The sequence below is a fragment of the Cryptomeria japonica genome, chromosome 10 (assembly GCF_030272615.1).
Source record: "Cryptomeria japonica chromosome 10, Sugi_1.0, whole genome shotgun sequence".
Classification (NCBI taxonomy): Eukaryota; Viridiplantae; Streptophyta; class Pinopsida; order Cupressales; family Cupressaceae; genus Cryptomeria; species Cryptomeria japonica.
In genome coordinates this window covers 735,544,948-735,559,336 of record NC_081414.1, presented here as the reverse complement: position 1 = coordinate 735,559,336, position 14,389 = coordinate 735,544,948, and the positions used below count along the sequence as shown (strand labels likewise).

Below are 14,389 nucleotides of genomic sequence, written 5' to 3'. Positions count from 1 at the left end.
CTATGTCTCCTCTTTGTTTTCCCCTCTCCATCTCTTATCTCTCACCTCTCTCTCCCCTCTCTAGGTATCTCCCTCCCTTTCTTCCTCTCTATCCCCCTATCTACCCACCTCTTTATCCCCCTCTTTACCCTCATTTATTTCCCTCTCCCGCTCTCTTATTATATCTCTTTTTTATTTTTTATCTTTATTGTGTAGGTCCTCTCCCTCGCTTATTCTCTCTATTGAGGTTGTCACCACTCTCTCCCACCCCCTCTCTCTCACCACTCTAGGTTTCTCTATTCATCCATACCTCTTTATGATGTAGGAGCATCCCCGACTCACAACAATCTTGCATCAACCAAAAACATTTGCTTCTCTATTTTTGTTTTTTGTTTGCAATTTCAGCTTTCCTTTCTGTGTGTCCTGGTTTCGGCTCATCGCTTCCTGTGGAGTTGGATTCTATTTGGAGACCTGATCCTCCTACTTGCTTTCTGAACACATCTCATTTGGATCACTTTTCGGCGAGATATCGCCACTGGTTCCCTTGATAGTTTCTTGCTACTGGTTGTTCCTTTGTTACCGGTTGCCTGAGACCTATTCTTGTGATTCTACTGGAATCCATTCTGAAGCTTGCAGAGCCTTGGGTGTTGATCTCAATATTGCTTGGCATGTGGTCGACCTTCTATAATTCATCCTTTGGATTTTTCGGAGGAATCTCTTGGCGAAGGTCAACCTTATTCATTTTGCATGTTAGGTCTTGCCCTTCGGGTTTTGATCCTTTTGGGCCAACCAGATCCTTTGATCGATATATATACATGTAGTCATGCCTTAAAATTTAATCAATCAGAAGATCAAGAAGAATTAGATAGATAGACTATTCCTAGAAGATAGAATTTTAGATTCAAGGTCCTGGTGTGCCCTATTCTACCAAGCTTGTGTGCCAGTATGTTGTAACCTGATTGTTACTGGTTAGATGTAACTAACTATCATATAATAAAAAATATGTTATGCATTGTCTCCATCGTATCTATGTGCTTCCATTGTTGTAACTCTTGCTGACCGGTTTAGATTGATCTCCTCGAGGTCCCTCTTCACCGGTGATTGCTTCACTTTATGTCTCTATCCATATCTCATTACCCACCTCTCTATCCTCCTCTATATATCTCACCACTCTCTCTCCCCATATAGGTCTCTCACCTTTCGATCTCCCCTCCCTCTTTACCCCCATATCTATCTCTCCCCCCCACCACTCTCTCTTATTATCCCTTCCTCTCTTATTCTCTATCTTCATTGTTTAGGACCTCTCCCTCTCTTAATTTTTCTCCATTGTCTAGGTCATCACCTCTCCCTTTCTATCCACCTATTTACCTCTACATCCATGTCTCATTACCTACCTCTCTTTATCCCCCTCTATATATCTCACCCCTCTCTCCACCTAAAAATATTTCACCCATCCCCCCTTTCCACTCTCCCTTTATAAACTCTCCCCTTTTTTCTCCTCGACTCTCTTGGTCATCACCTCTCCCTCCCTCCCTTGTACACATTGTTTAAGTAATAGGGTGTGGGATACAAGATTTTAGGGTTTAGGGTATAGGGTATAAGGTTTAGCGTACATAGGGTTTAAGGTATTGCCCATATTGATACTTCCCTCTGGATCTCCTACTTTTTCCTCTCTATCTCTTCTCTCTCACCTCTCTCTCCACTCTAGGTCTCTCCCTCTTTCCCTATCTATCTCTCCTCCCTCTTTACCCCCATATTCCCACCCCCCACTCTATCTTATTATCTCTTTTATTTTCTATCTTCATTGTCTAGCTTCTCTCTCTCACGTATTCTCTTTATTGTCCAAGTCATCACTTCTCTCTTTCACCCTCCTTTTCTCCCCTCTCTAGGTTTCTCCCTTAATCCATACCTATTTATCTCTCCATAAATGTCTGATTACCCACCTCTCTATCCCCGTCTATATATCTCACCACTCTCTCTCTCCCATCTAGGTCTCTCACCTTTTTGTCTCCCCTCCCTCTTTGCCCCCATATCTATCTCCCCCCACTCTCTCTTATTATCTCTCCCTCTCTTATTCTCTATCTTCATTGTCTAGGGTCTCTCTCTTAATCTTTCTCCATTGTCTAGGTCATTACCTCTCCATCCATATCTCATTACTCGCCTCTCTTTATCCCCCTCTATATATATCACCCCTCTCTCCCCTATAGATATTTCACCCATCCCCGCTTTCCCCTCTCCCTTTATGAACTCTCTTCTCTTTTTCTTATCTCCTCATCTCTCTTGGTCATCACCTCTCCCTCCCTTGTACATGATTTAGGTAGCAGGGTGTAGGATAAAAGGTTTTAGGATTTAGGGTATAGGGTATAGGGTTTAATAAGGTTTACCATGGGTACATAGGGTTTAAGGTGTTGTCCATATTGATACTTCCCTTTATTTCTCCTCTCCATTTTCCATTCTATTTCTTCTCATCTCTCTCTCTCCTCTCTAGGTCTCTCCCTTTTTTCCTCTCCATCTCCCCTCCCTCTTTACCCCCATATTTTTTCCTTCACCCACTCTCTCTTATTATATCTCTTTTATTTTCTATTTTCATTGTCTAGCTCCTATCTCCCACTTATTCTCTCCATTGTCTAGTTCATCACCTCTCCCTTCTTGTCTACCTATTTACTTCTCCAACCCCCTCTATATATCTCACCCATCTCTCCCCCTATAGATATATCACCCATACCCCTTTACCCCTCTCTTTTTATTAACTATCTCCTTTTTTTCCCTGTCTCCTCAACTCTCTTGTTCATCATCTATCCCTCCCTTGTATATTTCTAAGTTATAAGGTGTATGATATAGGCTTTAGGGTTTATGGTTTAGGGTATAGGGTATAAGGTTTAGGGTACATAGGGTTTAAGGTATTGCCCATATTGATACTTCTCTCTATGTCTACTATCCATTTTCCCCTCTTTATCTCTTCACTTTCACCTCTCTCCCCTCTCCAGGTTTCTGCCTCTCTCTCTCCCCTCCCTCTTTACCCCCATATCTATTTCCCTCACCCACTCTCTCTTATTATATCTCTCTTTTATTTTCTCCATTGTCCAGGGCATCACCTCTCCCTCCCACTCTCTCTCTCTCCCCTCTCTAGGTTTCTCCCTTCTTTCTTACCTCATTACATCTCTGTCCATGTCATATTACCACTCTCTCTCCTCATTTAGGTCTCTCACCTCTCTATCTCCCCTACCTCTTTACTCCTATATCTATCTCCCCCCACTCTCTTAGTATCACTCCCTCTCTTATTCTTTATCTTCATCTTCTAGATATTCTCCCTCTCTTAATCTCTCTCCATTATGTAGGTCATCGCCTCTCCCTTCCTATCTACTTGTTTACCTCTCCATCCATGTCACATTACTCACCTCTCTTTATCCCTCTCTATATATCTCAACACTTTCTCTCCCCCTATAGGTACCTCACCCATTCTCTCTTACCCATGTCCCTTTATGAACTCTCTCTACTTTTTTGTCTCTATGTAACTCTCTAGGTCATCACCTCTCCCTCCCTTGTACGTGGTTTAGGTAATAAAGTCTAAGATATAGGGTTTAGGGTTTAGGGTTTAGTATATAAGGTATAAGGTACATAAGCTATAAGGTATTTCACATATTGATACTTTCCTCTATGTCTCCTCTCCATTTTTCTCTCCCCATCTCATCTATCTCACCTCTCTCTCCACTCTCTAGGTCGCTTCCTTTCTTTCTTCCTCTCTCCCTTTCTATCTCCCCTCCCTCTATACCCCTATATCTATTTCCCTCTCTCTTTATTATAATATATCTTCATTGTTTAGGTCCTCTCATTTACTTATTCTCTCCATTGACCAGGTCATCATCGCTCCCTCCCACCCCCTTGTCTCTCTCTCTCCTCTCTCTAAATTTATCCCTACCTACCTCATTAACTCTGCATCCATGTCTCATTACCCACCTCTTTATCCCCCTCTATATATCTCACCACTCTCTCTCCATCTAGGTCTATCACCTTTCTGTCTCAACTCCCTTTTTACCCCCAAATCTATCTCCCCCCACTTTCTCTTATTATCTTTCCCTCTCTTACTCTATCTTCACATTGTCTAGGTCCTCAACCTCTCTTAATCTCTCTACATTGTTTAGGTCATCATGCTCTCTTAATCTCTCTCAATTGTCTAGGTCATCATCTATCCTTTCCTATCTACCTATTTACCTCTCCATCCATGTCTCATGACCCGACTCTCTTCATCCTCTTGTATGTATTTCACCTCCTCTCTCCCCCCTATAGTTATCTCACCCATCCCCCCTTACCCCTCTCTCTTTATGAACTCTCCTTTTTTTTTTCTCTCCCCTCACTTCTCCATCCCTTGCATTAGGTCCCTCACACCCTCCATGTCCACCTCTCCCTCCATCCCATTTTGCCCCTCTCTTTAATCTTTTGTTTCTCCTCTTCTCCCTCCCTCCCCACTCTAGTTCATTACCTCTCCCTCCACTTAAAATCTTATAGAGTTTGGGGAATATAAACTATTTAGAGTATAGGTTATAATTAATAGGGTGAAAGGAATGAAATACCTAAGGAAGGAGGAGATAGATAGGTGAGGGTAGAGAGCGAGGAGAATGAGAGAATTCATAAATTGACAGTGGTAAGGGGGAAGAGAGAGAGAGAGGTATACACCTAGATGGGGATAGATAGGTGAGAGACTTAGGTTGGGGGGATAGAGGAGGTGAGATATATAGAGGATAATAGAAGAGAAGAGAAGTGATGACCTAGAGAGGGGAGGGAGAGAGAAGAGAAGAGAGAAGAACAAAGAGGAGGGAGGGAGAGGGAGACATGAAGTGAGTGAGAGACCTAGAGAGGTAGAGAGGTAGAGAGGTGAATGAGAAACCAAATAAAATGAGAGATAAGTTCAAAGAGAGAGAGGGGTAAGGAGGTAGGGAGAAAGACAGAGAGGAAGGGAAAAAACTAAAGCAAGGAGAAATATAGAGAGGGACCTAGAGCCTAGGAGGAGAGAGGAGACATGCCTAAAGGTTGAATGATATATGTGAGAGAGATAGAAAGGGAGACAAACATGTGCAAAAAAATAAGGATGGAGAGGTAGAGAGTGAAATAGAGGAAGGGAGAGATCTAAAGAGGGGGGAAAGAGATAGATAGTGGGAGGGAGAGGTAGTGATCATATAGTGATCAAGGGAATGGAAAGAGAGGGGAGTGAAACAATAACAGAGGGAGAGAGAGAAAGAGAGAGGAAGGGATACACGGATAGAGATGGGGATAAGGATGAAAGGTGAGCTAAAGAGGGAGAGGGCATAAGAGACCTAGAGTGGGGAGAGACAAAGGGATGTATCAATATAGAGGGAAGGAGGTAGGGATGGAATGAAAGTTAAGACCTCAAATATACATCATCAATTATAAATCCTAAAATCTAAGCCTTAATCAAAGTGTGAGAGAGAGGGATAGAGAGAGAGAAAGAAAAAGAGAATTGATCTAATGCAAACAATAACGCACTAGCATTATTTGGTGCTAGTGTTATATCAATGCATTTTCATAACCTTATACCAATACCTTAACCATATACCATCAACTCTTTATCATAAGATGGGGAGAGAGGATACATAGGTGGATAAGGAAACATGGATGGAGAGTTAGAGAGGTGGAGAGGCAATGAGGGAGAAACCTAGAGAGAGAGAGGCTAGAAGGGAAAACTAACTGTTGAATTTTGCAACACAAGCATGATAAACAAGAACATTTTCCACAAATGACAGTTGGACAATTGAATGCTATATTACTCAAAAGAAAATAATACAAAATGAGTTACAATTTTATCATGAGGTGTTTGTAAAGAAAGCATGGAGCTAAATTTAAGAGAACTAAAGTGCAAGCATGAGGAGCTAAATAAAGCTCAACTTAACCTAAACTAGATGCATAAAATCCAAACTAGATCCACAACTAAATATCACTCCTAACTATGTGAACTTAGGCAAAAAATTATAACTAGTAGTAAAAAATCAACTAATAGCAAATCGAACTTATAAGTCCAATATGCACCTATATATAATTGTTGACCCCTCCCAAATGCAAATCAGACTTATAAGTCCGAGATGCACTTCATGACCCCCTTTGTTTTTTTTTTGGTCCAACTTCAGGTATTCTTCAAATCCATTGTTGCAACTCCACTCCAGATGCTAGATTCAACACATTGGGACCAGATGACATTGAAATACTGGCTACCAAGCGACAATATGAAGACTCCATTGGTGATGTAATACCCCCTCCCTCAATCAGACTCTTTTGATATCTATTTTGACCATAGTTGACTTTTTCAGTTGTTTATGTGAATGGATGATACTTTATGTTGTGATACTTCTTATCATGATACTATGCTATGGTGTTTGATTTAGTATATGTTGTTTGTGCATTGTATCTTTATGGATGATTAGATGTTAATTTTACTCAAGTGTACTGACCCATGGACTAACATATTTACTTTATATATGAGATGTATCATGTATTTGTCTTCAAGTATGTTGTGGTTCTGTATGGGGTGCGAGGGGATGATCTTCCATCACTCACTTCGAAATGTCACAGAATGTCACGATTCCCCTTCACCAGTGTGCTTGTTGTGATTGGATATATGTATGTATGTGCTTCTTGATGATGGAGGATTGTAGGTACAAGGCATCGACTCCACCTAGCTTCACGGGTCTAAGCATGCCTATATTATCTCGATGGAAGTTGGAAGAGATAGTCACAAGGCCCGTTAGTGTCATCCCTAGCCTTGCTCAATTTCAGAGCATTGTTAGGTCTGAGCATTATGTTTTCAATATATAAAGATAAAAAATTATTAAATTAGCACTTTAGCTTTTTATTAATAAATTAATAATATGGTCTTAAATAAATTAATTAATAAAAGTGTTTTGTTTAATAAATTAAATAAAGCTTGATTTATTGGTTATTGTGTCATGTTTTATGTGGTGATAAATTATTCTATTTTAGAATTAAATAAGTAGCTTTATTGTCACTCACTTCGGAGAGACACGGAATATCATGATTCCCCTTCACCGATGTGCCTGTTGTGATTGTATATATGTATGTATGTGTTTCTCGGTGATGTAGGTTTGCAGGTATAAGGCATCGTCTCCACCTGGCTTCATAGGTTTGAGTGTGCCTATATTATCTCAATGGAAGTTGGATTAGATAGTCACAAGGCCCATCAGTGTCATCCCTAGCCTTGCTCGATTTCAGAGTATTGTCAATCCTATCAGAATGCCACTTAGGCAACTTTCCAAAGCTTGGTATGTGGGTTATGTTTCTTCTCTTGGTTAGTGTGGTTAAATGTTTTAATATGTGGGTTGTTTTATTTATTTTAATTGTTATTAAGTTTTGGTTGTAATTTAATTAATCATTATTACTTACGAGTACTTAATAATTAATGTTTATGTTTTCAATATATAAAGATATTAAAGTATTAAATTAGCACTTTACCTTTTTATTAATAAATTAATAATATGGTTTTAAATTAATTAATTAACAAGAGCTGTGAGACAGCATGAGTCCCTGCCTTTAGCTAAAAACATGCTAGCAATGCAGTGAAGTGTTGAGAACAATTAAGAAGTATAAAGTTACTTTGAGCATTTAAAAAATGTAAATAATAAATAATATTATATATGATAAATTTTTAAATTTGGGTGAGCTTATATTTGACATAGTAGGAACTTTTTCTTTTTCATATAATGTAATTTCTGAAACAGCTTACAATTGAAATTCAGTGTTAAAATCCTAAGTGTTTGTAGTGTTCGAAGAACGAGTTAGTTTGGAAAGTATGGTGTCTAATACTATGCGTGTTCTGAATGTAACTAAACAGTGCACAAAATTTGCATAGACACAGCGGAATTAAAATTACTCAAACTTTTTCATGATTTAGAGTTTAATGGTTAAGTTTGTATATACTATGAAAGTGTAGAACTTAATGGTTAAGTTTGCATTGCAATTGTATACGAAGAAAACTTGTAACAATAGAGAGGATAAAACAACATGGATACATCATGTATTCAAAAGAATATTTCATGTAAATTGTTCGTAGTTACTGCACATGTACCGTGTTCTTCTAGGCCAATAATATTTCTTGTGTTAATTGCTAAAATAGAGATTTGGGAAACAACATCTATAAACACAAAATTACCCTTCTATATTTGCAGCTAGTTAAGATAATACATGGTAGTAACAATGAAGAGGTGCTGGTGAATAAGTCTTGTATAATAGTAAGCAAAGTTCATTGACTGGATGTTGTGAATAGGCACAAAAAAAAAATGATTAAGTAATGTAATAATATTTCAATTATACTATACAAGAGTTGAAATTTGAGATGGTAAAACTTTTTCTATTCATATAATATGATTTTGAAAATAGTTAACAACTGATATTGAATGCAAAAAAGATAACGTGTTGTAGTGTTCTAAGAACTCGTCTTCAAAAATAGTATAAAATGGCAGTTTGAAAAGTATGGTATCTATTACTATGTCTATTATGTATGCAACTAGACAGTGCATAAGATTTATATTTACAAAAACTAAGCATATTATCGAATGTTTGTAGCGAAAGATAATTAACTAGTTATTTACAAAACAAAATAAGATAAGTGTTGCTTTGAATATTAAAGGTATGTGAATAGTATTTTGAACTGTCCACTAGTTGAAGCAAGGAGCTTTTGATTGTTTTTAATTTCTCATTTGGGAACCTGCAAAACTAACAAAATTAAGATGTTAATTAGCAAATGAAATGTGCAAATGTAGACTCTTCAAGTGTCACATTAAAAAAATTAGGAATGTAGATAACAATACGGGGGAAAAAATCAGTAGCACTTGCAACTTTCATAATTGACAAAATTTTTAATATCATAGATTAGGAATCTTTGTCGTTAGTATTTCTCACCAAAGGCAATTGTATTGTATGGATTTTCTATCAATATTTCAATCAAGGGTGGGTTTTTTAAGAATATATCTCTAGTGCGATGGATTTTTTACCCAAAACCTCTGTGAATCAAATTTTCGTGTCTAGAAACTCTTCATGGTCAATTGTTAGTAATAAGAAATGTGCATATTGCATGATGATAATGTGTATAGAATTCTAAATTTTCAGAGTCAAATTCAGAAATCTATGTACATTGCAAATAATTTGACAGTGAAGGATGACATTTCTATACTTCATGGGATGTATTTATAGATTTTGAAAGTCAAAATCCGAAAATGGGCATAATGGCATTTGCATACTTCATGAAATTTATTTAGATTTCTGGATTTTGAGTCTTGCCACTGTCATGTGAAGTGAGATGAAAATCTGTTTTACAATCTTACCTGCCATATTTCTTACATAGCATCTGGGAACATGCATCTATCATTTCTACTTTTGGGATGGAGAAGTAGAAATGATTTTAATACAGCGGTCTATGGACTAAGCTAGAGATGAAAATCTGTTTTACAATCTTACCTGCCATATTTCTTACATAGCATCTGGGAACATGCATCTATCATTTCTACTTTTGGGATGGAGAAGTAGAAATGATTTTGATACAGCGGTCTATGGACTAAGCTAGAGATCTCTTGGATTCTCTGTTGTGGTTTGAGATTGAGTATTTTTATAAGACAATCCTTGACCCAGTGAGCCTCCTCTCTGTCGTGAAAACAAGTATTTCTTGTGACAATATCTATGTAATAGTAAGTTTGTAAAGTGGATACCAAACATATCCTTCTTGCTAACATTAAAAATACAATAGATGCATTTGCTGTCTTTTTTCTTGAATGAGACATGAGTGAGACTTAGATAGGTATAACTATCATTATGATAAGTTGTCAATCATGGAATTCCTCAGTCTCTAATCCAAAGAATGAAGAGAATTATGAGAGAATTCATTCATCTACTGCTGGATAAAAAGATGGGTGCAAAATACAAGAGCTTGAAGGCTATGGATAGACATCTGTAGTCTCAGATGACCAAATACTGGATTGGACAGATAAATTGGTTCTTGACAGCTCTACCTCCACAAAATAGAAGCATGAATTCTTAGCCAACAAAGCCAGTAGATTTCGGGTACCTAAATATTTTCTGATTCAGGTAGCAATCAAAAAATCCTAGGATCACGTTCCATTTATATATGATTATGTTGATTTAATTTACATTTGCACCAAATCTATTTTTAAATGATATACATACGGTGCTCTACACCTTAAAGAACACACTCAAGGAATCAAACTATAAAATGAAAAATAGAGAGACACCTAGAAAATACATGGCTGCTGAGCTAATTTTATTTTAATTATAAGTAAAATACTCCAACAGATTTTACAGTTCACATTTTTTAGATCGCAATTTTTTTTATCAGTTAATTGAAAGTATTTATGAATGTTCGCAATTTTTTTTATCAGTTAATTGAAAGTATTTATGAATGTTGACAACGAGCCAAAATTAATATATTCTAACACCTCACAAATTTATTTTATTAATAGATAGACTTTAACATGATAAAAAATGTATCGCAACCTAACAGCATCCCATACAAGATACCCAGTGAAGAAAGATGGTTCATTTCCTTTCATTACTTTGTAAAGTGAAGTATCTTGAGATAACCCTTAATGAATTTGCACGTTCCATGTATTTTTGCTAAATTTTGTATTCAATTAGAAACTATGGTAAGGTAATGATGCCTTCGAGATATCCAAGTCAATTTTTTCACAACTACGTGCATGCATTACATGAGGGCACAAGGTGGTAGGAGTAAGTGATTTTCACATTCTTGTAACTATAAAAAAATCTTTGTAGTTAAAACAAAGTCATTCATAATATAGAACATTTGAAAATTGAAAATTGATGTAAACACAAAATACTATATTTTTTTCCTTTCACCTAGCCAATTTCAAAAGTCTACATGCTAACCAATCCAGATAAAAACTTCACTTTATGTATCAAATACCATGACATCCTCCGTTAGTAGGTCATGTTGAATAAAGTTGAAGACTTCTACAAGCTGCTACAAATAATACAAAAATTATAATGCAATAGATTCTCAATAGAAGATATTGATGGTCGCTTTTCAGATTTGTTTTCCCTGAATCATGTGCACAAAATGGAGTGAAAATTTGTTCCAGAGTGTTTGTATGGGAATTTTTTTGATTGCACATCAAAAGTATACATGCTAATTAGAAATACTATTGTTAGAAAGTATATGGAAAATTGTAAAAGGCTCTATCATTGACTGATTGTCAAGGATTTGTGTAATATAGACGCAAAGGATTTGACTAGAATTTTGAGTTTTTGGATCACTCGGGTATTACAAATTACAGTGCAACAAATAATCTATGGAATCATGGACTTTTATGGGTAGGGACCAAAGAAACTCTTCAGAAGAATACAGGGATGTACATGTTACAATTTCATATGTTGGTTGGAGTTTCTAAGTTCAAAGGCTTCTTGCCTAAGAAAAAACATAAAAAACATCAATCAAAACTAGCCATTAGAAGTCTTTTTGCTTAGAACATGGGCTTGTTTCAATTCGGTTTGTAATCTAGTTGTCATAAAATGATTTTCTGATACAGGGGGTGGCACAGGTCAATATAGAGGAAAATTTTAGAAAAGAGTGAAAGGCATGTAGGGACTTTTTTATATTTCAGCATAATGCCCAATAGAGAGGCAATTTAAAAATTTAAAGCAGTCTTTGAAAAAGGTTTCTGAATCTGATTTATCTTTACTTATGTGCATGTAAAGACTATAGACGATAAGATAAGAAGGTTCTTATAAAAGAGAATTAGAAATTGGTAAGTGTTAGGAAGTGATAAGAAATATTATGTTGGCAACTTCTTCAAAAATTTCCAGAATTATATATGAATTGAATTTCCGGACAGAAAGTTAATTGTTCCCAACTGCAAGATCTGACTTGTTACTGGGTTTCGCTCAACTGGGATCTTGTAGAGTTCTATTTGATTGCAGCATTTTCTCTCTATTTCCTTTTTTCTGTTTGGGAAGTGTATCTGTGCACATATTTTAAAGGCTTTAAGTTGTATTTCCTTGTCATTTTCTCAATTCAATTGCTTGGGGCTACTAATGTAATCCTCTTATTTTTAAAAGTGCCTGTATGTGCAGATCACAAAGGTAAGTTCACCAGTTCAGATATGTGTACATAGGTAAGGCAAAAAAATTCAGGGGCTGGATACGTTTTTGCTACAACCATACAAACTTCATTCTTCTTATCGACAACAACAATATGAAATAGTGGGAAAAAATCTCCATTATAGGTATATAAAGCAGCAACGGCAGAGAAAACTACAAAAACCATAAATATATACATATTTTACTTTTAGCCTTAAACTAAATATAATAAACAGAACAACCTTAGAAATGGGGATAATTGGCATTACCTTGAGGAGTATTGTGAAGTGAACCAAAATCTTCTTGAAAATGGCATGGTGCTTTTATACACTGCAATTTACACAAAACAATTAGGTCACTGTTAGGATTAGTTGTAATAATTATTAATTATAATTTTTAAAAAAGATATAAATAATTGTAATAAATTTTATCTGCTGGCTTTGTTGGCTAAGAATTCATGCTTTTGTTTTGTGGAGGTAGAACTGTCAAGAACGAATTTATCTGTCCAATCCAGTATTTGGTCATCTGAGACTACAGATGTCTATCCATAGCCTTCAAGCTCTTATATTTTGCACTCATCTTTTTATCCAGCAGTAGATGAACGAATTCTCTCATAATTCTCTTCATTCTTTGGAATAGAGACTGAGGAATTAAATCGGTTTCATTTTTAAAAAACAAGCCTCTTATTTTATGGCTAGGTTTCAAAACGAATTTTTTAGTCGAATTTGCAGTGAGAAACCGCTTTAAATCAGATTCATTTTAAAAAATAAGTCTTTTATTTTATGGCTAGGTTTCAAAATGAATGTTTTAGGGTAAACAGGGCAAATACTATTGTAATGCGGAAGGAAGTAAGGTAGCCCCTGTAACTCAAAAGAGAAAATGTTGAGGAGGAAATGAAACTATCTAAGAGGAAGGGGAAAGAGGAGCAGCATGCCTACAAAACAAAACCAAAAATCTTTTCTAATTTTCAAATTTCAAACCCTCCTAGCATTTACTGAAATCCCAGTTTGAAACTTCAAACCAATGTTTATACAAAATTCAAGCTGAAAAATAATGAAAGCGTAGTGGCAAAAGAGGAAAATATATATATCTCTTTTTTCTGATTTACAGTTCACATGACAATGTGGCCGCTGGATTTAGAGCAGATAAATCTCTTCAATGGATTTTACCCAGAAATGCAAAGCAACCTCTACTGTAATCTTGGCACTTCCTTGTTTCGCAGGTGCACTTCCAAAGACACAAAATGCTACCACGCTAGAATTGACACAACAAATTTTACCAAACTTCAGCAGAGCCTACAAGAGCGAACAAGAGTTGGTAAAAGACATTACCAATTCAAAATGCTCGTTTTACTGCATCTAAAATGCCAAAACAAGAGGAATTGTTATGGGTGTCATTCCATTAAAATTCAGGAAATAAGTACCAAATTAAACACAAGTATTTATTTACGAATTCTATTGATGTCATTAGCAGAAATAGAGTTTGTAAAAAAATTCGTGAAATTTAACAAGAACAAACAAGAAAATGTAGCATTTGTAAATAAGGCAGAGTAATAGGGTTTCAAAATACTAGAGAAACATTTAAAAACTGGGAATAGCAAGAGTAATACCTTTCTACCAATTGAAAGCTGGGAATAGCAATGATAACACCTTATTGCCTTTAGCCTACCGAGTCCCGTAAAGCATCACAGTGAATATCTGATAGCAAACTCTATGTGGCTGATAGCAAATTGTAGAAGTATACCAACAAAAAGCCTAAGCCCAATGCAAGAAGTATGTAGAAGCAGCAAGATCAAGGCATGTACACCACCAAATGCCGTAACATTAAACTACCAGCTGCTCCCTTAATTATTATTGCATTTACAATCTATGTCCTAACATTAAACTGCCAGCTGCTACCTTAATTATTGCATTTACAATCTATACAAAAGCCTATGCTCGGAACTCAGAAATCGTTGGAATATTTTTGGGAAAAAAATAAAAACTAGCAATTGCACCTTGGTGTGCAATGGGTACGCCCAAAAGGTATATATGGAAGGTCAATTCAAATATTTTTTGTTTATTTTTTATACACATGTATAATATGTGAGACCACTTGGTAGGACCTTTAGAAAATGATGTTGTTTGTGCAACAATAGTCTCAATAGAGGAGTGATAGCTTCAAATTAGCTATGTATCCACTCAAGTAGATCCAAACATGATTTAAATAAAATCTTTGAATTAGGATGTAGTAAGATAGAGATAAGGGAAGAGATATGGAGGGATCAAAATAGAGAGGG

General features: G+C 36.2%; 1 long non-coding RNA gene across 2 annotated transcripts; it reads right to left on the bottom strand.

Moving 5' to 3' along the window:
* Positions 1-8,395: 8,395 nt before the first annotated feature.
* LOC131032240 (uncharacterized) lies at positions 8,396-14,047 on the bottom strand. 2 transcript variants are annotated; one of them, XR_009359044.1, is made up of 4 exons: positions 13,721-14,047; positions 13,281-13,406; positions 12,381-12,441; positions 8,396-8,718 (listed from the first exon to the last, which is right to left on the bottom strand). It is a non-coding gene; the product is annotated as an uncharacterized LOC131032240 (long non-coding RNA). The 2 variants fall into 2 exon arrangements; XR_009103410.2 differs by lacking the exon at positions 13,281-13,406 and having other exon boundaries at positions 13,721-14,041.
* Between the last annotated feature and the right edge of the window lie 342 nt (positions 14,048-14,389).